The sequence below is a fragment of the Erythrolamprus reginae genome, chromosome 10 (assembly GCF_031021105.1).
Source record: "Erythrolamprus reginae isolate rEryReg1 chromosome 10, rEryReg1.hap1, whole genome shotgun sequence".
Taxonomy (NCBI): Eukaryota; Metazoa; Chordata; class Lepidosauria; order Squamata; family Dipsadidae; genus Erythrolamprus; species Erythrolamprus reginae.
In genome coordinates, this window is record NC_091959.1 from 27,123,359 (window position 1) to 27,148,609 (window position 25,251).

Consider the following 25,251-nt stretch of genomic DNA (forward strand, 5'->3'; position numbering starts at 1 on the left):
CTAAAAACATGAGTAAAATACAAGAAAGCAATTTGGAATGTATTACTGGAATGCAAATAGTTAAAAAAGTAAAATATTTGGGAATATGGCTAACAGCCAAAACAATAACATTAAAAAATGATAATTATATAAAATTAATTAATGAAATTAAAAAGGATCTAGAAATATGGAACAATCTAAAAATATCATTTTTGGGAAGAATTGCTACGATTAAGATGAATATCTTACCTAAGGTATTATTTTTATTTCAAGTGATCCCAATCAATCCAGGGGCTAACTTTTTAAAAAACTTAACAAATGTGGTTAAAAAATTTCTATGGCAAGGGAAAAAGGCAAGAATTAAGATAAATATGTTAGAAGACATAAAAGAGAGGGGGGGTTTTGCGCTCCCAAATTGGAAATTATATTATCAGGCAGCCGCCTTAACATGGATTAAAAACTGGATAACTTTAGAGGACATGAGAACATCAATATTAGAAGGACATGACCTCATGCTTGGTTGGCATGCTTTTGTGTGGTACGATAAAGATAAAAACCATTCTTACTTTAAAAGACACACGCTGAGAAAATATTTATTTGACGTCTGGAAAGACATAAAGAAAAACCACTTTTTAACAATTCCAGATTGGGTTACCCCCTTGGACGCAATAATACATCCAAATTCCATTAATGACTCAAGAAATATAAGATATAAAGACTTGTTAGACAATCAAATGAAATTAAAATCTAGAATTAAACTACAAGATGAAGGGATACAAATTGATTGGTGGCATTACGCACAGATTAGATCCAGATACCAGAAAGATAGTACACTCTATATATTTAACAAAAGTAAAAACCTGTTAAGTGAGTTAATCACTAAAAACCACAACAGAGTAATTGGAAAAATATATAAATATTTGATTACCCACAAGAATATTGAATTAACATTAAAAGATAGTATGATACATTGGTGTAGAAACATAGGTAAAGAAATTGATTTAGATACATGGGAGAAAGTTTGGATGTGCAATTGGAGAATGACTAAATCAGTTTCTTTGAAAGAGAACCAAATTAAAATGTTTTATAGATGGCATCTCCCACCAAGTAGATTAGCAAAAATGTTCCCAAAGACATCACCTTTGTGTTGGAAATGTAAGAAAGAAATAGGATCCTATTACCATCAATGGTGGACATGTAATAAAGCTAAAATGTATTGGAAAATGATAGAAAAAATGACAAAAGAAATTACAAAGCAGAAAATAGATTTCACCCCGGAGTTTTGTTTGCTAGGAATTACTAACCAAAATTATAAAAAAGAAATTTTGTACTTGATTATACATATTTTTACAGCGGCAAGGATTATATACGCGCAAAATTGGAAAGGGGAAGATATCCCCAAAGAAGAAGGAGTTATTGCAAAAATATTAGACTGCGCGGAAATGGACATGATGACAAGACGCTTGAATGAACAGGAAGAAACCAAATTTTACGCAACATGGAACAATGTTTATGAATGGATAGATAAGAATAAAAAAATAAAGAAAGAAGAGTAGTAATAAGTATAGATATTTTAGATGATCTTTTCTTATTAAGATTTATCTTAGATTTAGTTTACATAGATAGAATAGAAATTTGTTTTTTCTAAAGATTTTTTTGACTTGAAATTAATTAGAAACTTTTATATGACAGTTAATTTTTTTACTAGATATTTTTTGTATTAGTAGCATTGAATTAGATATTCAATTGTGTATTCCTTTTTCTGTATCTGCAATTATACTTTTGAGAAGAGCAGGGATGATACATCCCTACAATGTATGTTAAATGTTTGTAAGTTTGTTTGTCATTTTAAAGAAAATTAATAAAAAGATTTGAAAAAAAAAAAAAAAAAAAAAGAGACCGCATTCTGCCGCACGAATCCCACCGACCGGTTAGGTCCCACAGAGTGGGCCTTCTCCGGGTCCCATCAACAAAACAATGTTGTTTGGTGGGCCCCAGGGGAAGAGCCTTCTCTGTGGCAGCCCCGGCCCTCTGGAACCAACTCCCCCCGAGATTAGAATTGCCCCCACCCTCCTCGCCTTTCGTAGGCTCCTTAAAACCCACCTCTGCTGTCAGGCATGGGGGAACTGAGATATTCTTTCCCCCTAGGCCTTTACAATTTATGCATGGTATGTTTGTTTGTATGTATGTTTGGTTTTACAAATAAGGTTTTTTTTTAACTGTTTTAGTATTGGATTTACATGCTGTTTTGTACTACTGTTGTTAGCCGCCCCGAGTCTACGGAGAGGGGCGGCATACAAATCCAATAAATAAGTAAATAAACAACCACCAAACAAACAAACAAATGTGACTAGGTGGGAGTGGCTTGATGATCATGTGAACTGGGAGGGGGTGGCTTAAAGGTCATTTGACTGATTTAAAGCTGGCCAACCTGGTGTCACTCATGTTAAGGGTTTGGGTTAGGGTTAGGGTGCCTGGCCTCTCCTCATCTCAAAGAGATACAATTTCTATTTACTATTACCAAACATCCAAAATATACTATTTAATTCTATGTATATATACATTATCTACTATATAAACTCTATGTGTATGTACACACACACATGCACACACAACTCGTCTAAAATTATACATATTCAATCTCATACCCAGAGCCAATGTACCCTCTAAGGTGCGTGGCCGCATGGCCGCGCACCCCAAAACACCCCCGTGCATCCTTTTCCAAGGCTGCGCAAGGAGCCGCGGCCGCCCCCCCCCCCCAGCACCTCCGCCCCCCTCACGCCCCTGGCTTCTTGCTGCTGTCCCCGCCTGATCCGCCCCTCTTTCTCCTCCTCCACTTCCCGCCTTGGGGCGCGGCTCCTCCTGCAGCGATAGCTGTAGCGGCGCTGATGGCTGCGGCTTCTCATCCTCCCAATCTGGCCACTAGCTGCTTCGAGAACGCCTGCCCCTCTCACAGTCCCTTCGCCGAGAGTGCTTTCGTCCCAGCTGTCGGCAAAGGGGCTACAGGAGAGGCGGGGCAGGCATTCTCTCAGTGGAGGCAGGCAAAGATGATTTGGAATGTCGGGCACGTGCACGCGCGCTCCCCATCCCCCTACCATTCAAAATAAAAACCTTTGCCGGCTTCCGCAGAGAAGAAAGGAAAAGAGAATGAGAGAGAGAGAGAGAGCAAGAGCAACAGACATAGCGAGATAGAGAGAAAGTGAGAAAGAGAGAGAGAGAGAGAAAGGGGGAGAGAGGGAGAGAGGGAAAGAGAGATAGCAAGAGAGAGAGAACAAGAGAGAGAAAGTGTGTGTGAGAGAGAAAGAAAGCAAGAGAGAGAGAGAAAACAAGCGAGAAAGACTGAGAGAGAAAGAAAACAAGAGAGAAAGAGTGAGAGAGAGAGAAAGCAAGAGAGAGAGAGAGAGAAAACAAGAGAGAGAAAGAGAACAAGAGAGAGAGAATTGAGGCAGAAAATGACAGGAAAGAGAGAGAAGTGACCTTTGATTTAAAGCATATGGTAAAAGCACTTAAAGAATGACAGAGAAAAAAAAAACCAGCCGTCACCTGTTTTTATTAATAGTTATGCTTTTGTTTTTGCTGGTTGTTTTACTTTTAATACTAATAGATTTTGCTTTTAATAAAAAAGAAGGGATTTTTTTCATATGTGTGTGTGTGTGTGTGTGTGTGTGTGTGTGTTTTATGTCGGATACACCCTGGTATATTGAAGGAACATCACAGCTCCTTTTTGCCTCTAGGCCCAACCCAGGGTCATTTCAAGGCAGTTAATTTATTCATAGCCGACAACTATATTCTGTATATTTTTTGCTGAAATTTTAAAATTAAGGGAGACTAGGATGGCACCATTTCGGCTTTATTTTGGCCTCATCAGCTAGCCATACCCACTGGGACTTGAACCTGCAACCTTTGCCTTGTAAGGCAGAGAATTATCGTCTAGGCTACAGTATCCAATCCCTTCAGCTCTGCACCAGGGAAGGGTTACATATTTTTGTGTCGAATCACCCTGGTGTATTGAAAGAACATCACAGCTCCTTATATATATATTTACAGCAGCACGAAGCTTACAACTTCAGCCTGATGATGGTGAATGTGATTTCACTGAAACGTCACATAGACATTCAAAATATTACACGGGGCAAAACCCGAACTCAGAACAATCTACATACATATACCCGTGAAAATCTACGAAAACATATACACACACACACACACATCTATGCCGCCCAGTCCCAAGGGGACTGCCGCTCAGACACTATACTTTTCCGCCCACCCCGAAAAAAATTAGAGGGAACATTGCCCAGAGCCCAGAAGGGGTAAAAAGAAAAAAATACAAAAATTTTCTACTGGTTCTGCGTACCTGACCGTACCTGACTGTACTCGTAGGAGCCCATCACTGCAGATGCTGCTCTCAAAGGTCCAAGCTCCAGACTGACAGCAGTAAGAAAAATAGCACAGCCTTGAATGCAAACTGGGTTTATTCAGCTGGACTCAGGTACACAATGAGGCCATTCAGCAGCAGAACAGCAATCAGCAAAGTCTGGCTGAAGCAAGTCTGTTTGATGCAAAGTCGGTGCTGGGAGCGTCCACTTTCCAGCGCCCTTAAATAGGCATGCCATGCCTTTTCTTGCCCTGGAAGTGTCATGCGCCTCACAGCTGAGCCTTGTATATGCCACAGCTCCACCCCAGCTGATTATCAGGCTAGAACATCTGCTTGGCAAATTCCCTGCTTGGCCAGGCTTTCCCACCTCCCAGCTGAACCTTGCTGCTGCTGCTGCCACCGCGAGGCTGCCCAACCAAACTGAACATCCATGCCATGCCTTTTGTGCTATAGCTGAGTCTTCTGGGTTGCTGCTGCAGCCGTCCCAACACCTCCGTCACCAGTGCATTCCCAACACCCTTCACCCATGCCCCATTGTGGCAAGCCCCAAGCCTCACAACTTCACAGCTGCTTGGATTGGGTCATGTGCAGTGATGGGCTCCTATGGGTATGGTCAGGTACACAGAACCGATAGAAAAAGTTTGAATATTTTTCTTTCCCCCACCCCGCCCTTCTGGGCTCTGGGTATGTTTTTCCCATCGCAGTAAATGGGGTTGAATGTGTATAATTTTAGAAGAGCTGTGCATGTGTGTGTGTGTGTGTACATACACATATTTATATTTATATATTTATATATATTTAGATTTATTAGATTTGTATGCCGCCCCTCTCCTCAGACTCGGGGCAGCTCACAACAATAATAAAACAGTGTACAATAAACAAATCTAATATTTAAAAGAAAATATCTAAAAACCCATTATTTAAAAAACATACAACACAAGCATACCATACATAAAACTATACAAGCCTGGGGGAGATGTCTCAATTCCCCCATGCCTGGTGACATAGGTGGGTCTTAAGCAATTTACGAAAGACAAGGAGGGTGGGGGCAGTTCTAATTGCTGGGGGGAGTTGATTCCAGAGGGCCGGGGCCACCACAGAGAAGGCTCTTCCCCTGGGTCCTACCAGATGACATTGTTTAGTCGACGAGACCCAGAGAAGGCCAACTCTGTGGGACCTTATCAGCCGCTGGGATTTGTGCGGCAGAAGACAGTCTTGGAGGTATTCTGGTCCGATGCCATGTAGTGCTTTAAAGGTCATTTGAACAAAGAATGGATGCCGACGAAGGCAAAACAGACTCTTTTAAAAAAAGATATGATGAATCCGTCACACATTTAGAAATACAACGCTCCTCTTATGGTCTGAGATTCCAGAACATAACTGAAGAAAAAGAAGACGACTTACAAACTAAGATGGCTGAAATAATTGGAGGTATTCTACAGATGGACCCTACAGAACTATCAAAAGAGATAGATGAAGTTTTCCGAGTCCAAACTAGCTACGTCCGACGGAATAACCTACCGAGAGAGGTACATATCAAATTTGTGAGGAAGACCATAAGAGATGACATTCTGAGATGGACAAGAAATGAAAAACTACAAGACAAAGGAAAAGAAATAACTATACTGAAGCAAGTTCCAAGGAGAGTGAGAGAAAGCAGGAGGGACTATTACTTTTTAACCAAAATCCTCATCAAAGAAAACATTACCTTTCGTTGGCTTGTACCTGAGGGACTTTCTCTGTATTGGCAGGTGGAAAGAGTGAAAATAGAAAACATCGAACAAGCTAGAAAATTTTATGAAACAAGTGGAATTCGTAATTTTGAGCACCCAAGCAGAGCAGTAACCATCAACAGAGATGCAGAGACAGTAGCGAGCAGCACCGTCCAGGGGAGTGTGGAAGAGCAAGGAGCACGTAGAAAACAACCAGAGCATGAATCTAAAGATCCCAAGCAACATTACAAATGACAGTACTAGGAGATTTGAAAATCTTCTCAGTAAACGTAAATGGACTTAACGAACCGAGGAAAAGGAATCAAATATTTTCCAAACTCAAAAAACAAAAAGCACAAATTGTGATTTTTACAAGAAGTACATATTAAGAAGACAAATAGAAAATTATTATTAAATTCTAAAATTGGCAACACATATACAAGTTTGGCGAACCAAAAAAAAAGAGGTATCGCAATATACGTTGAAAATTCAATAAACTCCAAACAATTATATGCAGATCAGGAGGGAAGAATTTTAATCGTACAGGTAAATACTGATGCAAAACCCCTTATTATTGTTTCTATTTATGCCCCGAATGAAAATCAAATGAGTTTTTACAAACAATTACACCAAAAAATAAATGAACTAAATATTGAAAATATGATAATAATTGGGGACTTCAATGCTATTTCAGATAGGATATTAGATCATTCAGGGAAGAAAAAAGATAAGAAAAAGAAAAGTATTCTACCTACTACTTTTCAGAAAATGAGATCAGAATTATTATTAAATGATATTTGGAGAGAAAGACATCCTTCTACAAGGCAATATACATTCTATTCAAATCCTCATAAAATTTGGACTAGAATAGATATGGCCTGGGCCTCTAAAACAACTGCAGAACAAATTAGAGAAATTGAGATTGATACTAATACTTAGGCTGACCACAGTCCTATAGTGATATATTGGAAAAATAAAAAGAGACAGATAAATTGGCAGATAGGAACATTATAAGAGATAAACAATACAAAGAATGGATAGAAAAAGAATTAGAATTTTTTTTTAAATGCAATAAAAATTCAGAGACCTCTTTTCAAAATCTGTGGGATACCGCTAAAGCATACATTAGAGGATTAACGATCTCTTATACAGCAAAGAAAAATACAGAACAAAGGCTAGAATACGAACAACTAATTAGTGAGTTGAAACAACTTGAGTTAGTATTTCAACACAATATTAAAGACTACGAGATTAAGAGGAAAATGGACTTAATTAAGCATAAAATAAAACTTATTGAACAAAAGCAAATAGCAGAAAAGATTAAAAGGGCCAAGCAGCAGTATTTTGAACATGCCAATAAACCAGGAAGATGGCTCGCATATAAACTAAGAAAGTATAGACAATCAAAAATAATTAAAGAACTGGTAGATGACAAAGGCATTAAAAAATATAGAAGTGAGGAAAAAGCAAAAATCGTACAAGATTTCTATAAAGAACTATATAAGAAAGAAGATATTAAAGAAGATGAGATTTTTAGATATTTAAATTTATCAGACTTACCACAACTAACGGAAGGACAACAAGAAAGGTTAGATAGTTTAATTACAATACAAGAACTCTAGACAACTATTAAAAAACAAAAAAACAATAAAGCTACAGGGCCGGATGCTATTCTGGTAGAATGGTATAAAATAGAAAGCGATGTAATAATAAATAATATGTTGGAAATTTTTAATGAGATTATTATGGATGGTAAAATACCAAAATCATGGTCTGATTCGTTAATAACGTTAATTCATAAGGATGGGACAGATAAAGATAAAATTCAAAATTATACACCTATATCATTATTAAATGTAGACTATAAAATATTTACTTCAATTTATGCAGAAAGATTAAAAAAGATTTTGGAAGAGATAATACATTAGGACCAAAATGGATTCTTACCGGGCAGGCAAATTAAAAATAATCTTAGAATGGTTATCAATTCATTGGAATATTATGAGCAACACCCAGAGAAACAAATGTCCCTGATGTTTTTAGATGCTAAAAAAGCGTTCGATAACGTGGACTGGATATTTATTAAAATGCAACTGAACCAAATGAGATTTGGTACTAAATTTGTGAACTTGATTGATGCCATATATTCTACAACGAAAATCATACTAAATAATGAACAATTGGAAAAATTTGAAATCTTTAAAGGAGTTAGACAAGGATGTCCAATCTCACCTTTATTGTTTATTTTAACCCTCAAAGTATTACTAATTAAGATTAGGGCAAATAATAAAATACAAGGAATAACCATTGGGAAAGAATCATATAAAACACAAACATACGCTGATGATATGACTTTTATAATTGAAAATCCATTGACGACATTACCAATTTTGATAGCTACAATAGAAGAATATGGTAAGGTAGCTGGTTTAAAAATTAACAAAAATAAGACACAACTTATAGTTAAAAATATGACAAAAATGCAGGAAAGAAGATTAGAAATTATTTCAGATATGAAGATAGTTAAAAAAGTATTTAGGAATATGGATCACAGCGAAAACCATATCATTAAAAAATGATAATTATATCAAAACAATTGAAGAAATTAAAAAAGATTTAGAAATATGGAATAATCTGAAAATATCTTTCCTGGGAAGAATAGCAACTATTAAGATGAATGTTCTACCAAAGATATTGTTTCTGTTTCAAGTAATACCTATAAATCCAGGGGGGGGGGGGGGTTAAAGACTTAACAACAATTGTTAAAAAATTCTTGTGGCAGGGCAAGAAGGCGAGAATAAAGTTAAGTATCTTAGAAGATATTAAAGAAAGGGGTGGATTTGCCCTACCTAATTGGAAATTTTACTATAAAGCAGCTGCACTATCTTGGATTAAGGAGTGGATAACTTTAGAAAATAGAAGAATATTAACTCTGGAAGGGCATGATCTGATGCTTGGATGGCATGCTTTCCTCTGGTATGACAAAGAAAAAACACATTCATATTTTAAACACATACAATAAGAAAGTATTTATTAGAAGTATGGAAAGATATTAAGAAAGATCACTTCTTAAATGTACCAGACTGGATATCCCCACTAGAGGCGCTATCCCATCCTAATCTCATATCGGATAGGAAAATACCAAAGTATAAACAATTACTTGATGAACAAATGAATTTAAAAACAAGAGATAAACTTCAAGAGGAAGGATTTAAAATAGATTGGTGGCAATATATACAGATACAGTCGAAGTTTCAAAAAGATAGCAAAGTATATATATTTAACAAGAGTAAAAACTTTTTGAGTAGTTTATTGATAACAAATTCAAAGAAATTAATTGGGAAAGCATATAAATATATCATAGAACATAAAAATATAGATTTAACTCTCAAAGACAACATGATTACTTGGTGTAAAAATTTCGGTAAAGAGTTTGATCTAGAGACTTGGGAGAAAGTTTGGATAACAAATTGGAAGATGACAAACTCAGTTTCTTTAAAAGAAAACCAAATTAAAATGTTTTATCGATGGCATCTCCCACCGAATAGAATTGCTAAGATGTATCCAAATACCTCCCCAAATTGTTGGAAATGCAAAAGTGAAATAGGTTCTTATTATCATCAATGGTGGACATGTAATAAAGTCCGGACATATTGGAGAATGATAAAAGAGATTACATTATATGAAATAGAAAAATCCCCTGAATTTTATCTCCTAGGCATAGCTAAACAGAAATATAAAAAAGATATTTCTTTTCTGGTTGTACATATTTTAACAGCCGCTAGGATAGTTTATGCACAAAATTGGAAAGGGGAAGATATCCCCAAAAAAGAGGAGGTAGTTAAAAAAATTCTGGAGTGTGCAGAGATGGATATGATGACGAGAAGGCTGAATGATCAAGAAGAATCTGACTTTTATATTATTTGGGATAAAGTTTATACATGGATAGATAAGAATAAAGTTGAAAATAAGGTAACGAGAACGGTATGAATATAATTAAATGTTATTGATATTTTTCGTTGTTTTTAGTGTTGTTGGCTTTTCTATTTTATCAATTTAACTTTATGTCTGTTAGAATATGTAAACAATAGTTCTTCTTTTCAATTAGAATATTAGTTTGATTTAAAGATTTAAGATTTTATCCTTTTTTCTGTATTAAAAATTGACTTCAAGAAAAGAGGGGTAATTGTAACCCCTAATATGTGTTTAAATGTTTGTAAGTTTGTATGTCTTTTTAAATTGAAAATTAATAAAGTTTATTAAAAAAAAAAAAGGTCATTACCAACACTTTGAATTGTGACTGGAAACTGATCGGCAGCCAGTGCAGGCCACGGAGTGTTGGAGAGACGTTGGCAAACCTAGGTAACCCCACGATAGCTCTCGCGGTTGCAGTAGTCGAACCTCGAGGTGATGAGGGCATGAGCGACTGTGAGCAATGACACCCTGTCCAAATAGGGCCGCAACTGATGCAGCAGGCGAACCTGTGCGAATGTCCTCCTCACCACAGCCGATGTTCCAATGTTAGCTGTGGATCGAGGAGGACACTCAAGTTGCGGACCCTCTCGGGGGGGCAAAAATCCACCCCCAGGGTAATAGACAGACAGATGGAATTGTCCTTGGGAGGCAAAACCCACAGCCACTCCGTCTTGTTGGGGTTGAGTTTGAGCTTGTTGACACCCATCCAGACCCCAACAGCCTCCAGGCACCAGCACATCACTTCCACTGCTTCGCTGACTGGACATGGGGTAGAGATGTATAACTGGGTATAATCAGCATTCTGATGATACCTCACCCCATGCCCCTGGATGATCTCACCCAGCGGTTTCATGTAGGGGGAGATGACTGACCCCTGAGGCACCCCACAAGGGAAAGACCTAGAGGCCGACTTCTGACCCCCCACTAACACTGACCGTGACCCACCGGAGAGGTAGGAGGAGAACCACTGAAGAACAGTGCCTCCCACTCCCAACCCCTCCAGCCGGCGCAGAAGGATACCATGGTCGATGGTATCGAAAGCCGCTGAGAGGTCAAGAAGCACCAGGACAGAGGACAAGCCCCTGTCCTGGGCCCACCAGAGATCATCCATCAGCACAACCAAAGCAGTTTCCATGCTGTAGCCGGGCTTGAATCCTGACTGTTAAGGACCTAGATAATCGGTTTCTTCCAAGGACTGCTGGAGTTGAAGCACCACCACCTTCTCAACAACCTTCCCCATAAAGGGAAGGTTGGAGACTGGATGGTAGTTATTAAGTATGGCTGGGTCCAGGGAAGGCTTCTTGAGGAGGGGGTTTATATTGTACATAATGTATATTTTGTGCACCTATGTGTAATACGTATGTACACATATGGCATATATACATAGAATACAAAGATTACCATGCTGAATGCATCAAATTCAAGACCCACAGTCCATCCTACATTTTTCAGCCTACCATCCCTCAACAATAACTTGACATCCCAAGTACCACCAACCAAGAATAGAAAAACACGCCCCTTACTTCCTCAATCCAATCCAAAACCAATCTCGAATACAAAGCCAATCTCAAATGCAAACTAATCAATGCAAGAAGCATAGTTAGCAAGATGTCTGAATTCCTACTACTGCTAGGCACTTATACCTTCAACATTAGTTTTGTCTGTGAATCATGGCTAAGTTTTTTGTTTTTATATATATAATAAGGGTTTTTAGTTGTTTTATTAAATTGGATTGTTACATGTTGTTTTTTATCATGTTGTTAGCCGCCCCGAGTCTGCGGAGAGGGGCGGCATACAAATCCAATAAATAAGTAAGTAAATAAATAAATAATAATAATAATAATAATAATAATACATACATACATACATACATACATACATACATACATACATACATACTATCCCAACTCCATCATCACATCAAGAAACGATCTTGTCTTCCGGTCTGACCGTGAATCCCACAGAGGAGGTGGAGTAGCTGTAATCTACAAAAAGTCACTAAACCTAAAAAAACATCCAAGTTGCATATGATCTTACCCTCCCTGAGACCATTGTCTGTGATCTATCCCTAAATGCCACACTCCGCTTCCTACTTTGTTACAGAGCCCCTGACTACGACATCACGCATGCAAACAAATTAACCTCACTACTAATGTGGGCAGCCTCCTGCCCAATCCCCCTTATTTTCCTTGGTGACCTCAACCTACCCCACATTAACTGGACCCTAAACAAATGCACAATGGAACCCATCCATACTACCCTATACAATGCTGTTACCAATCTGGGACTTGAACAACTACTAACAAACAATACTAGACTCAACAACTGCCTAGACCTTGCAAACTCTACAACACTCTACAACACATTCTTGCTTGAAGTCAAAGGAATTATCAGACTACATGTACTACTAATAAGCAAGAAAAATAACTTACTCATCTCAATAAGAAAACTACAAACCAAAAAAAATCTCTCTGACGGAAAAACAAAAAAGGTCACATAGCCAACTTCAAAAGCCGTTACAAAAGTATATGCCACCAAATTAAGACAGAATGCTTCAACTACCATTGCAAACAGGAGGAAAACCTTTTGCACACCAAATCCAACCGTGCTTTCTACAACTTTGTAAATAAGAAACACAAGGACTCAAGACCCATCCCACCACTGAAAGGATCCAACAACAAAGAATGCCATGCTGAATCAACCTAAGCTAACCTCTTCAACACATTCTTTGGCTCAGTCTTTGTAAACACCAACAGCTCACCCCCAAAATTCACCAATCATACCTCAAACACTCACAACGACTTAACTGAAATAGACTTCACTGAAGACATTATTGGAAAAGCATTACACAACCTCAAACCTTCTCTAACAATTGGGCCTGATGGTCTATATTTCCTAAAAAAGCTCTCCACAGCCACAGCTGAACCCCTAAGCATAATCTTTGAAAAATCATTCAGGACCAGCTCACTACCAAAGCTATGGTCACAAGCAACCGTCATCCCCATCTTCAAAAAAGGAGATCCCAGTCTAGTTGAAAACTACAGACTAATCTCACCATGCTGGGTCACATGCAAAGTCATGGAATCAATTATAAAGCAATCAATTACTCACCACCTAGAAATTAACAACCTACTCTCTAACAAACAATTTGGTTTCAGAAAAAATTATCCTGCAACCTGCAACTCCTTCACTGCAAAAACATGTGGACTACACATCTCGATGAGGGCAAATCTATAGATACAATTTATATTGACTTCTGTAAAGCCTTCGACTAGGGTTCATGACAAACTATTTCTAAAATTCAAATCCTACGGAATCTTAGGATCCCTCCAAAGTTGAATAACTGCATTCCTATCAAACAGACAGCAAGTTGTCAAAATAGGGAGCGCCATATCTAATCCTGTTCCGGATAGCACAGCTACTCTCCAAAAAGACCTTGACTTTGTGTCTAAATGGTCAAACATCTGGCAACTCCAAATCTCAACCAAAAAATGCTCTGTCCTACACATTGGTAAAAAGAATCAAAACACCAAATACAAGCTGAATAAACAAGACCTTGCAGATAACCCTCACTCCATTAAAGACCTTGGAATACTCATATCAAACGACCTAAGTGCCAAAGCCCACTGCAACATCACCAAAAACCTTCAAGAGTTGTTAACCTAATCCTACGTAGCTTCTGCTCTGATAATCTCACACTACTAACCAGAGCATACAAAACTTTCACAAGACCAATCCTTGAATGCAGTTCATCTGTCTGGAACCCGAGTCTTTGGAGAGGGACGGCATACAAATCTAATAAATAATAATAGTAATAGTAATGATCTAATAAATAACCCGCACCACATTTCCGACATAAACACTCTAAAAAATGTCCAGAGATAGTTTACTAGAAGAGCCCCCCCACTCCTCTACTCATAACAGAATACTCTATGCTATTAGATTTATAATCCTAAATTTAGAAAGCTTAGACCTACATCACCTTAAACACGACATAATCATAGCTCATAAAATCATCTGCTATAACGTCCTTCCTGTCAATAGCTACTTCAGCTTCAACCACAACAACACACGGGCACATAACAGATACAAACTTAAAGTAAACTGCTCTAAACCCGACTGCGGGAAATACAACTTTAGTAACTGAGTAGTTGATGCATGGAACTCACTACCAGACTCTGTAGTATCATCACCTAACCCCCAAAACTTTACCCTTAGATTATCCACTGTTGACCTCTGCCGATTCCTAAGAGGTCAATAAGGGGCGTGCATAAGTGTACCAGAGTGCCTTCCATCCCTGTCCTAATGTTTCTCTTTTACTAGTATCATGTATATAAACATTATATCTTTGTATATCACCAATACGTACATGACAAAACACATGAATAAAATAAAAATAAATAAATTAAATAGTAAATTTTGGATGTTCAATAGTAAAAAGTAGATAGGGAAATTGTGTCTCTTTGAGGTGAGGAGAGGCCAGGCACCCTAACCGTAACCCAAACCCTTGACGTGAGTAATGTCAAGTTGACCGCCAGTCACATGACCTTTAAGCCACCCCCAGTGACATCATCATCATCAAGCCACTCCCAACTGATCAAATGGCCAGCAAGCCACACCCACAAAATAAGCCACACCCACTGTGTGGTAGTAAAAATTTTTGCAGCCCTTCACTGGTTGTATGACTCATTGTTTGGGATTGGGATGGGGGGAAACTGGCTTTGTGTCTAAAGCAGGACTAGAACTCACAGTCTCCTGGTTTCTAGCCTGATGTCTTAACCACAATAACTCTCCTAACTCTCAATACTATCTTCAAATGCTATTACTGTCTGTCACATTATGGGAAGGAACAATTATTCTCTCCCTCAGTTACAATAGGGACTTTCTTATTGCTCTTGTTGCCAGTAAGTTCAACACAGATAAAGAAGTTATTTTAGGGGAGCTTTTAGTATAACAACAATAGGATATGTCCTATTAAGACAAATTAGTTAGACTTATAATAAGCCTAATTAAGACAAATCACATTCCATTTGGCTTCAGCAGGTTCAGAGATTATGGTCCCTTTCATTAATTCTACTAAATGCATTGAATTGGACATAGAATGGTGGATTCTTAATGGTGATACACTGGTTCAGATGACCAAAATTTCAATGCCGTGAATTGAACATCTTAAGCATGAAAAGTTGAGGGAGGGAGTCATGTCCAGATATGCTTTACTAGAAGAGTCCTCCATTCCTCCACTTGCAACAGAATACCCTACGCAACTAGACTTACAATCCTAGGTTTAGAAAGGTTAGAACTATGTCGCTTTTCACACAACCTAAGCATAGCCCATAAAATCATCTGCTACAATGTCCTTCCTGCCAACAACTACTTCAGCTTCAACCACAACAACACACGAGCACACAACAGGTACAAACTTAATGATAATGATAATGATAATGATAATGATAATGATAATGATAATGATAATGATAATGATAATGATAATGATAATGATAATGATAATGATAATGATAATGATAATGATAATGATAATAAAAACACCTCCAAACTCAGGTGCCACAGGTTTGCCATCATGGGCGTCAGGTCTCCTTCCTTGAGAAGGGAGGTGGACTAGAGTCCCCTCCAAGCCCTATAATTCTATATTCTAAGCACATGTATGAGTTAAGACACGTAAGTGAAGGCTTAGGAGCATTGTCAGCTAATGCTGAGACTCCATGAAATCCTTCCAGATTGGCAGAAGATAAAACAAGATTCTCAAAAGTCTCCCTTAAAATAGTTCCTTTCTCATGAGATCTTACAAGATTTGGACTCTAGGAAAGCCAGCTAAGGTTGCCCTCCCCTGCGGTAGACATTTACAGAAATGTTGATGACCTGTTTTCTGTGAGTGAACTATGGCTTATAGACCTCCAAAATTCAGTAGTAAAATCTCCAACGGTTAATGGTGCAATTTATTTCCTCTTTTTTATTTGGAGAAAACAATGAGATGCCCACAATTTATTCCCCAATATTTATGATACATAAATTCTCAAATCATGTTCTAAACCTGTTCAAAGATAGCATTGTCTTTGAATAATTTGAAAAATATTATCCTCCTTTTCCTCCTCCTCTTGCTTTTTCTCCTCCTTTTTCTTCTTCTCCTTTCTGTTCTCCTTCTTCTTCTCCTCCTCCTTCTCCTTCTTTCTACATTCTAAGCACACACATAAGGTACCTAATTTGCTCAATCCTTCTACAAATATCAACAGGCCCAATGGTAACCATCCCACATTTAAGTGCCACTTCCAAAAATTTCTATATTTCCAGCTAAAACCCTTTCCTGTTTCTAATCAAAGGACACCAGATCATTTGATCACTCTTGCCATTTATTTCTGAGATGGGGAAGGTTTGAAAATCCACACTAGAGAAAGAACAGTCATATGTGCCCTTCATTTGTAGAACCCAGCTAAAATCCTTTGTTGTTTTCCACCCAACATAGTCAGTGCTAGTTATATTTCACAGAGCTTAACAGCTTAAATTACTACCCTGTTCTTTCCAATATTGGTCAGTCATCATAGCGAACTGAAGGGAAATGAAGTGACATTCCTATATAATAACAAAACTGTTCAATAATTTAATTCTGTCTGAAATTGACTGACAAGTCAAAATGTGGATTGATCTAAATTTCTAAGACTTGTGAGGATTCTGGATGTGGTCTTTTTTCATATGTCTTTAAAAAAAAGTTATTAAACCCCCTCAATCCTTTACGGGAGGTCTAATTTTGATGGACATATTATGCTTCATTGTTTCATCAGTAATCCATAGTAACACCACCAACGAGATCCGCCTGTCATCTTATGGATAGCTTAAGAAAAAAGAAAGAAGAGAACGGAAGAAACTCCTGGGAGCTTATGGTCCCGAGTAGCCTTAAGGGACCTTTTGAATAAGCAGTGCCTTATTTGTGCAAAAGATTTCTCTCTTTCTCTGATAACAAGAAATTAAGCTTGCCTGGAAGAAATGTAAATAACGTTTTGAATTTGCATATTGAATTACCATTAAATATTATGTGCACACATAATCACATCAAATATTTCAGAGCTCTGAAACTGGGATAACACTCAAGCAGCCACATAACACCTTTCATCTTCAAAAAACTGCACCAATATTATTTATGTATTCATATAACACCTCTGGTGGTCTAACACCTTACGTTTTCATTCCCCCCCACCTGTCCACCCGTCCACCCCCAAAAAATCATGAGGAATTGAGGAGGAAGAATTGGAAAGCGCAGAAGAGAGAAGAATTTGCCAGAATTCTTGGAGAAGATTCTCAACTAATTTGACCGGAAGGAGATTGTCAGGCCTAGAAGACATCTTTTAGCTTTTGGTTTTCAGGCCTGCCATGTTTTCGACTGTGGGAAAATGGGAGGAAGGATTTATGTGGAGTAGGAGCATGTGTACTATGCTAATGATACCCAGTTATACCTGTACATCTCCCAATTATGCATCTCCACCCTATGCCAATTCAGTGAAGCGGTCGACGTGATGTGTCAGTGCCTGGAAGTTGTTATGGTCTGGATGGTGTTCTGCCTGACTGGCTCAGGCAATGCGTAACAGTCCAAGGAAAAGAAATCAAACACACACGTGCTCTGCTAATCAGCAAACTTGTATTAAATAAACAAAAAAGGGTTACTCAAAACAGTTCTTAGAGTCCGAAAATAATGACAGTGCAAGGCTTACTTCAGCCGCATACAAAAACACAGGAAAAAACAAACAAAGACAACCTGGAATGAGCAAAGACGTTTCAGGAGTCCTTTTGAATCTTTGGAGCAAACAGCAAGTCCCAGAGTTTTTACCTCCCACTTGTCTGAAAAAGCTGGGTTGAAAACTCCAAAGGCACAGAACAGAAACTTCAGAGCAGGAACCACAAAATAACACAGATAAACAGCCACAGTTTGCCTTGGCCTTTGTTCCCTTTTATCCCTTTAGCCCTCATTAAGGGAATCACACCCAGCTCTCAGTATAAGAACCAAACCCAGCCCAGGTGCTCCTATAATGACTTGTAATACTCCTTAAAGCAATCCCTTCTTTGCATAGCTCTTCGGCTATGCAGATCAATATATTGATCTGCAGAAGAACCCAGGGACGAAAGACTGTCTGAGGGATTGCATGCCAAACCCCCTGGGCTGTCTGCTGAATCCTGCGTCCCAGTGGCCTCGTCCTCCTGGCTGTCTGCCACATCTTCCTGGCTGTCTGCCACATCTTCCTGGCTGTCTGCCACATCTTCCTGGCTGTCAGCCAGGCTTTTGCATTCACTTTGTGCCGCGTCTTTCCCATCTGTGGGAGCAACGGCTGGCCCAGGCCCAAACACAACAGATGGGAGCCAACAGGCTCAAGTTCAACCCAGACAAGACTGAGTGGCTCTGGGCATTCCCTCCGAAGAACTGTTCTATTTGTCCATCCTTTGCTCTGGTGTGGGGGAGGTTCTGACCCCCTCAGATAGGGTTCGTAACTTTGGTGTCCTCCTGGATAAACAGCTAAACCTTGAACACCATCTTTTGGTCTGAAGCGTAGATATCAAAGGGTGGTTGTTAATGGCGGGTATTCTGAACAGAGCATGGTTACAAGCAGTGTGCCACAAGGGTCTGTTCTGAGTCCTATTCTTTTTAATATCTTTGTGAGTGACATAGGGGAAGGTTTGGTAGAGAAGGTTTGCCTATTTGCCGATGACTCTAAAGCAGTGTTTCCCAACCTTTTTTGAGCCGCGGCACATTTTTCATATTTTCAAAATCCTGGGGAACATTGAGCGGGGTGGGGGCTAAAAAAAAGTTTGGACAAAAAAAAATCTCTCTTCCTCCCTTTCACTCTATTTCTCTCTCCCTCCCTCTTTCTCTCTCTTCCTTCCTTTCTTTCTCTCTCCATCTCTCTTTCTTTCTCTCTTCCTTCCTTCCTTCCTTCCTCTCTTTCTCTCTCTCTCCCTCCTTCCCTCCCTCTATGTGTTTCTCTCTCCCTCCTTCTCCCCTCTCTTGTTCTCGCTCTTGCTTTCTCTCTCTCTTTCTCTCTGCCTCTCTTGCTATCTCTCTCTTTCTCTCTCTTTATCTCTGGGCTATCTCTTTCTCTCTCTCTCTCTCTTGCTATCTCTTTCTTTCTTTCTCTCTGTCTCTCTTGCTATCTCTTTCTCTCTGTGTGTCTCTCTTGCTATCTCTCTCTTTCTCTCTCTGTCTCTCTTGCTATCTTTCTTTCTCTCTCTCTCTTTCTCTCTTGCTATCTCTCTCTTTCTCTCTTGCTATCTCTTTCTCTCTCTTTTTTCTCTCTTGCTATCTCTCTTTCTCTCTCTCTATCTTTCTCTCTTGCTATCTCTCTCTCTCTTTCTCTCTCTCTCCCTCCTTCCCTCCCTCTATGTCTTTCTCCCTCCTTCCCCCTCTCTTGCTCCCTCTCTCTTGCTTTCTTTCTCTCTCTCTTTGTCTCTCTCTCTCTTGCTATCTCTTTCTTTCTCTCTCACTGTCTCTCTTGCTATCTTTCTTTCTCTCTCTCTCTGTCTCTCTTGCTATCTCTCTCTGTCTCTCTTGCTATTTCTCTCTCTCTCTCTGTCTCTCTTGCTATCTCTCACTATCTCGCTATCTCTCTCTTTTTCTCTCTGTCTCTCTTGCTTTCCCTCTCTTTCTCTCTGTCTCTTTCTCTCTTGCTATCTCTCTATCTTTCTCTCCTGCTATCTTTCTCTCTGTCTCTCTTGCTATCTCTCTTTCTTTCTCTCTCTCTCTGTCTCTCTTGCTATCTCTCTTTCTCTCTCATTACACCACGCCAGCAACAGCGACATCGGGCAGTAGCCAGGGCTGGCGGCAGAGCGGTTAACTGCGAGTGGGAGCCCTGACAGGGACAGCTGGACGTGCTGCTGGACGCCGTATATGCTGGCGCTGGGCATGGGCATGGGCATGGGGCTGGCACCTCTGACCCAGCCAGCGAGCCAGTGCCAGCCCCGCAGTGCCAGCATGTACGGCGTTCAGCAGCACGTCCAACCGCCACCGTTGGTGCCTCCACCTTGGAGCTCCTTCTCGCCGCCGCCATCCCCCAGCAACTGCCTGGGGCCGCTGCAGCCGGCAGCCTCCGATTCCCACTGCCAGTGCCCTCCTGCCGGGCCCCAAAGGACAATTGTTGCTGCCCCCACCAGAAAAGCTCCAGCTGGGCGGGGTGTTGCCGGTGGCGCCGCCCTGGAGCTCTTGCTCGCCGCCGCCATCCCCCGGCAACTGCCTGGGGCCGCTGCAGCCGGCAGCCTCCCATTCCCAGTGCCATTGCCCTCCCACCGGGCCCAAAAGGACACTTGTTGCTGCCTCCACTGGGAAGCTCCAGCTGGGCAGGGTGCTGCCGGTTCCTCCGCCTTGGAGCTCTTGCTTGCCGCCGCCATCCCCCGGTGACTGCCCAGGGCCGCTGCAGCCAGCAGCCTCCCGTTCCCACTGCCATTGCCCTCCCGCCGGGCCCGAAAGGACATTTGTTGTCGCCCCCACCAGGGAAGCTCCAGCTGGGCGCAAAGAATAAAGCTCAGCTTCCGGTCTGGGAAGCTGAGCTTCGCGGCACACCTGACCGGTTGAAAAACACTGCTCTAAAGTGTGAAATAGGGCTGATATTCCTGAAGGTGTCTATAATATGGCAAATGATTTAGCTTTACTAATCGAGATAGAAAAACATCCCCAAAATATGAACAAGCGGGATGATACCTCCCGCCTACCAGACATCTGGAAACCAGCCCTCATTAACAAACGTATCCCAGCCATAGAAACTGAAACCAGACTCAGAACACACATTGCAAAACAACCAAGTAGCCTGCAAGCTCCAACTACTCAGGATATCACCCCTAATCCACAATCATTAACTAATCAGCATACCTCAGTTAAATCAATGACCCCAGGTGTTACCCCACTGACTCACCAGGAAGTTTTTACATAGCAGGCAATTGCTGAGCCATCAAACCACAGCCAGCCGCCAGTATTTATAGAAGGAAGGCAGCTCAGGTCTTGCTGTATATATAGTGATCCTGTTGCATGAAATCAAGTTGGAGTCATCTTCCCAAATTTGGGACACATGTAGAGGGTTGCCTAATCTGGATTATATATATATATATAAAATGACTCCAACCCTCAACTCATCTCTGCCCTTGATTTCATGCAACCGGATCACTTTTTAAGGGGGGGAATTAAATTGAATTTAATTGAATTAAATGGAAGTGAGTGAACCTGGACATACGCAAGCAGTCTGTGTATATTGGGGACTGCTCTCCACTCATCCTGCCTGCATCATGTGTGCTGGCAGACTATTGAAATATACAAGTCTTGTTTCCAGCAAGCTGACAGGGGGACCCGAGGGAAGTGCAAAAGCCCTGCCTGGTTGGTCTAATTCTAGGCCTGCCAGAACTGACAATATCTCTTTGAACTAAATCTATACTCTTTTCTCACTGATCTGAACAGCAGATTTTCCCTCTTCCCTCTCCCCCCCTCTCTTAGCCTGCTAGCAGAACAACAGGAGAATCCTCTTTCTCAGCTTGTTAGCTCAAAATGAAACTTTCTTTCTCTCCCTCTTTCTCTCTTCTCTTTCTTTTTTTCTCTTCTCCCTTTGTCTCTCTCAGCTTGCTACAAAGAGTTGTGTCTCTCTCTTAGCTTGTTAGCACAACATGAAATTTTATTTCTTTCTTTCCCTCCCTCTTTCTCTCCTCCTCTCTCCTATTTTTCTCTATCTTTTATTTCTTTTATTTCTTTCTCTCTCTACCTCTCTGTCTCTCTCTCTCTCTCTTTTTCTCTTTACCTCTTTTTCTTTCTGTTCTCTTTCTTTCTATTTCTCTCTCTACCTCTCTGTCTCTCTCTTTTTCTCTTTACCTCTTTTTCTTTCTGTTCTCTTTCTTTCTATTTCTCTCTCTACCTCTCTTTCTATTTCTCTCTGTTCTCTTTCTATCTCTCCCTTCCTACCCCCTGTCTCTCCCTTCCTTCCTTCCTTTTTTCTTTCTTCCTTCCTTTCTTTCTTTTTTTCTCTCTCTCTCTCTGTTCTCCTTTCTATTACTCTCTCTACCTCTATCTCTCTCTATTTCTCTTTCTTTCTTTCTCTTTCTTTCTCTCTACCTCTCTCTCAGCTTGCTGGAATAACAGCATGAGAATCTCCCTTCCTCCCTCTCTCTCTCTCTCCCGCCCTCCCTTCCCCCCTCTTTTTCATAACAAAAGTTACCTTGTTGTGCTAGAGAGCAGAAGTTGAACCAAGCATTCTGGCTTCTTACAGTGACCTTCTTAGCGGCTTGCAGCCAAGGATTGCATAGGTCCTGAAAAAGCCACATGTCCCCCAATTGGTGCTTAGCATCCTGCTGTTTTTGTACATGAAGGTGTCCTTTATTTATTTATCTAATTTTGTAAACCTGGATTGCTAGAGTTAAGGGGAATGCTTTAAAAAAATAGCACCATCACTACAGATAGCAAGTCCTCTTATGGATTGCAGACTGTTTCTCTTGGTTTGGTTTGACTAAAGAATAACAGAAATCTGAAGGAATGGCCAGGGGTGGCTATTGTTGTTTGTTATTCTTCACAATACATATTTCCAAAAGAATCCAGGCCCATGTTTAATACGGGGGAATAAAAATAATCCAGCTGTAAAAGCAACCTATCCTACAGCAACTAAAACAAAAGAAAAACAACTTTCCCAAGAAAGCAATGCAAAGAATTCATTTCTCCAAGGGCTGATGTTTCTTTCTAATTTATTAAAAATTTTGAAGGTAAGAAGTAGCCGGGGGTGAGATGGGGCTTGTTGCTGACGATGCCATGTTGTTCAAAATGACCCAGATAATTTTTTAAAAGGGTCATTGAAAAGTTTGGAATGGAACAGTTCATGGGAATCCTCATCCAAACAGCAAATGTGGCTTGAAGTAAGAAAATTTAAAGCAATTCTAGCAAAAATAAACCAGGATGGCAAACATGCAGAGAACGGTACAGTAATGGTGTTGTACATACTCCTGGTCAGTTGGAGGATGATGAAGAAATTGAGGACTCTGATACAGATAGTGTTTATGAATTAGTGGGGGCCCCGGGGTTACAGGTAGTAGAACAGGTGGGAGGCCAGCCACAGGATGGGGCTATGAGTTCAAGATCTACTGAGGAAGAATCAGACGTTCACTGGGTAAACCCTAAATTCAGAAGGGCCCAAAAACGTAGAGAACAGGTGTCTGGGAGAAGATGTTAAGGGGAGGAATGGATTAAATACTGTAGTGATGTATTTGGCACGTCAGGGGGTCAATGGGGAAGAAGGGTGGAGTTCCAACGTTGCCGAAGAGAAATATGGAGGTTTTTCCGGGCCGCTCCCAAGTAAGCAAAAGTATTCTGTGTTGATTAACAGTCAGTTCTGCTGTTTTAGAGATCATGCTGTTAGGAAATAAATCTTGTTAAGTGAAGAAGGAGAAGGAATGTGAGAAATGCAATTAAGAAAGATAACGGGCCAGGAAAAATGTGCCAGTATGAAATGTGTTTGAATCCGGAAGAGAAGAGAATAAAATGGAGTTTCTTTGTTTAGGAAATAATGCATTTAATAAGAGTTATTTGTAATTGCTAAATTTCTACCAGAAACCAGAACAATGTTGAAACTTCCTTGTCTTTGAATTAATTAAGAAATTCAACCAGCCAGCTCAGGATGGCCAATTTAGCTAATGATGTTCAACTTTTAGCACAAACAGTGACTGCTTTACAAGCGCAAATCATCGCATTACAAAATCAAGGCGCCCTCCCACCTCCGCAACCACAAATAATAATTCAACCAAGGCCAAAGATTTACTTAGCTAAGCCATCCATTTTTACAGGGGCAAAAGATAAACTTGACGCATTTCTACAAGAATGTCAGAATTTTTTTAATGCATCTCCTGAGGACTTTGCTAGGGATGCTATGAAAGTCTTTTTCATGATAAGCCTCTGTAAAGGTGCTGCATTTGAGTGGGCAATGCCCTTTATAGCAGGCCAGGATCCAATCCTACAAAATTATGCTGCATTTCGCCAGAGGTTTGAACAAGAATTTCAAGACCCCATGCGTGTACAAAATGCTATCACTAAGTTACGCAAATTGTAAATGGGCAATAAGACCATCTCGGAGTATATCTCCGACTTACAGAAATTAGTCACACCCCTGAATTGGAATGAGCAAGCCCTTATGGAACTGTTCCAAGATGGCCTGAAACCCAGAATTGTGCATGAGATGACATGCCAACCAACACCTAACACATTAAATGAACTCTACGAGACCTGTTTGACCATCGAGACTAAATTCTCATCTGCCCAGGACCATGCCGCCAAATACGAAAACCAGTTTGGAGAGAGAACCAGACCAGTGCCAACTCCATGCCAAAGATTGCAAAACAACGGTTTCAACTCCATGCCAAGACGTCCCTTCCAGATACCAACAGACACGGGAAACCGACTAGTGGTCATTGCTTGAGAGGAACCAATGGATCTCGGTACGGCCAGACCTCACCTGAGTGAAACCAAGAGAGCCAAACGTCGAGTGGAAGGCCTATGCATGTATTGTAGAGAGGCTGGACACATGATAACTACTTGCCCTCAGAAAAGACGTCTCATTTCGTCCACTCCAGTCTCGAACACCACACCCATGTTTCAGGTGCAGGCTACATTGCCGGGAAATGACCAGAGCCCGGCCTAAAGCAAACCTTAGGCCGGGCAGGCACCAAACCAAATGACAATGATAAGACACAGGAACCAAGACCGTCAAGACGCCTGACCTTAGCCACTAAGGTGAACTTAGAAAACACACCCAAAACCCTCCCTGCTATTGCCTTAGTGGATTCTGGAGCCACCACCAACTTCATGGATGAGACCTTCACTTGTTCTCATGCCATCCCATTGTGCTCCGTCACACCTCTTATTATTGTTGAAACCATCGACAGCCGAGTTCTCTTGTCCGGACCAATCAAATTCCAGACCCGACCACTTACCTTAACCATTGAACACCACGAAGAACCTATTCAATTTTATGTCACCAGAGGCCTCCAATTTCCTGTGGTCCTTAGCTTAGCATAGCTCAGAATCCACGATCCCAATATTGTGTGGTCCCAAAACCAAATTTCCTTCCCAAGTCTCCAATGCGTCGACCACATATGTCCACCGTTTACTACTCCACTTCCTGCCCAACTTGCCTGCACCCTCCCACCAGAGATTGCTGACTTCACCAATGTTTTCAATGAGAAAGAAGCAGACCAGTTACC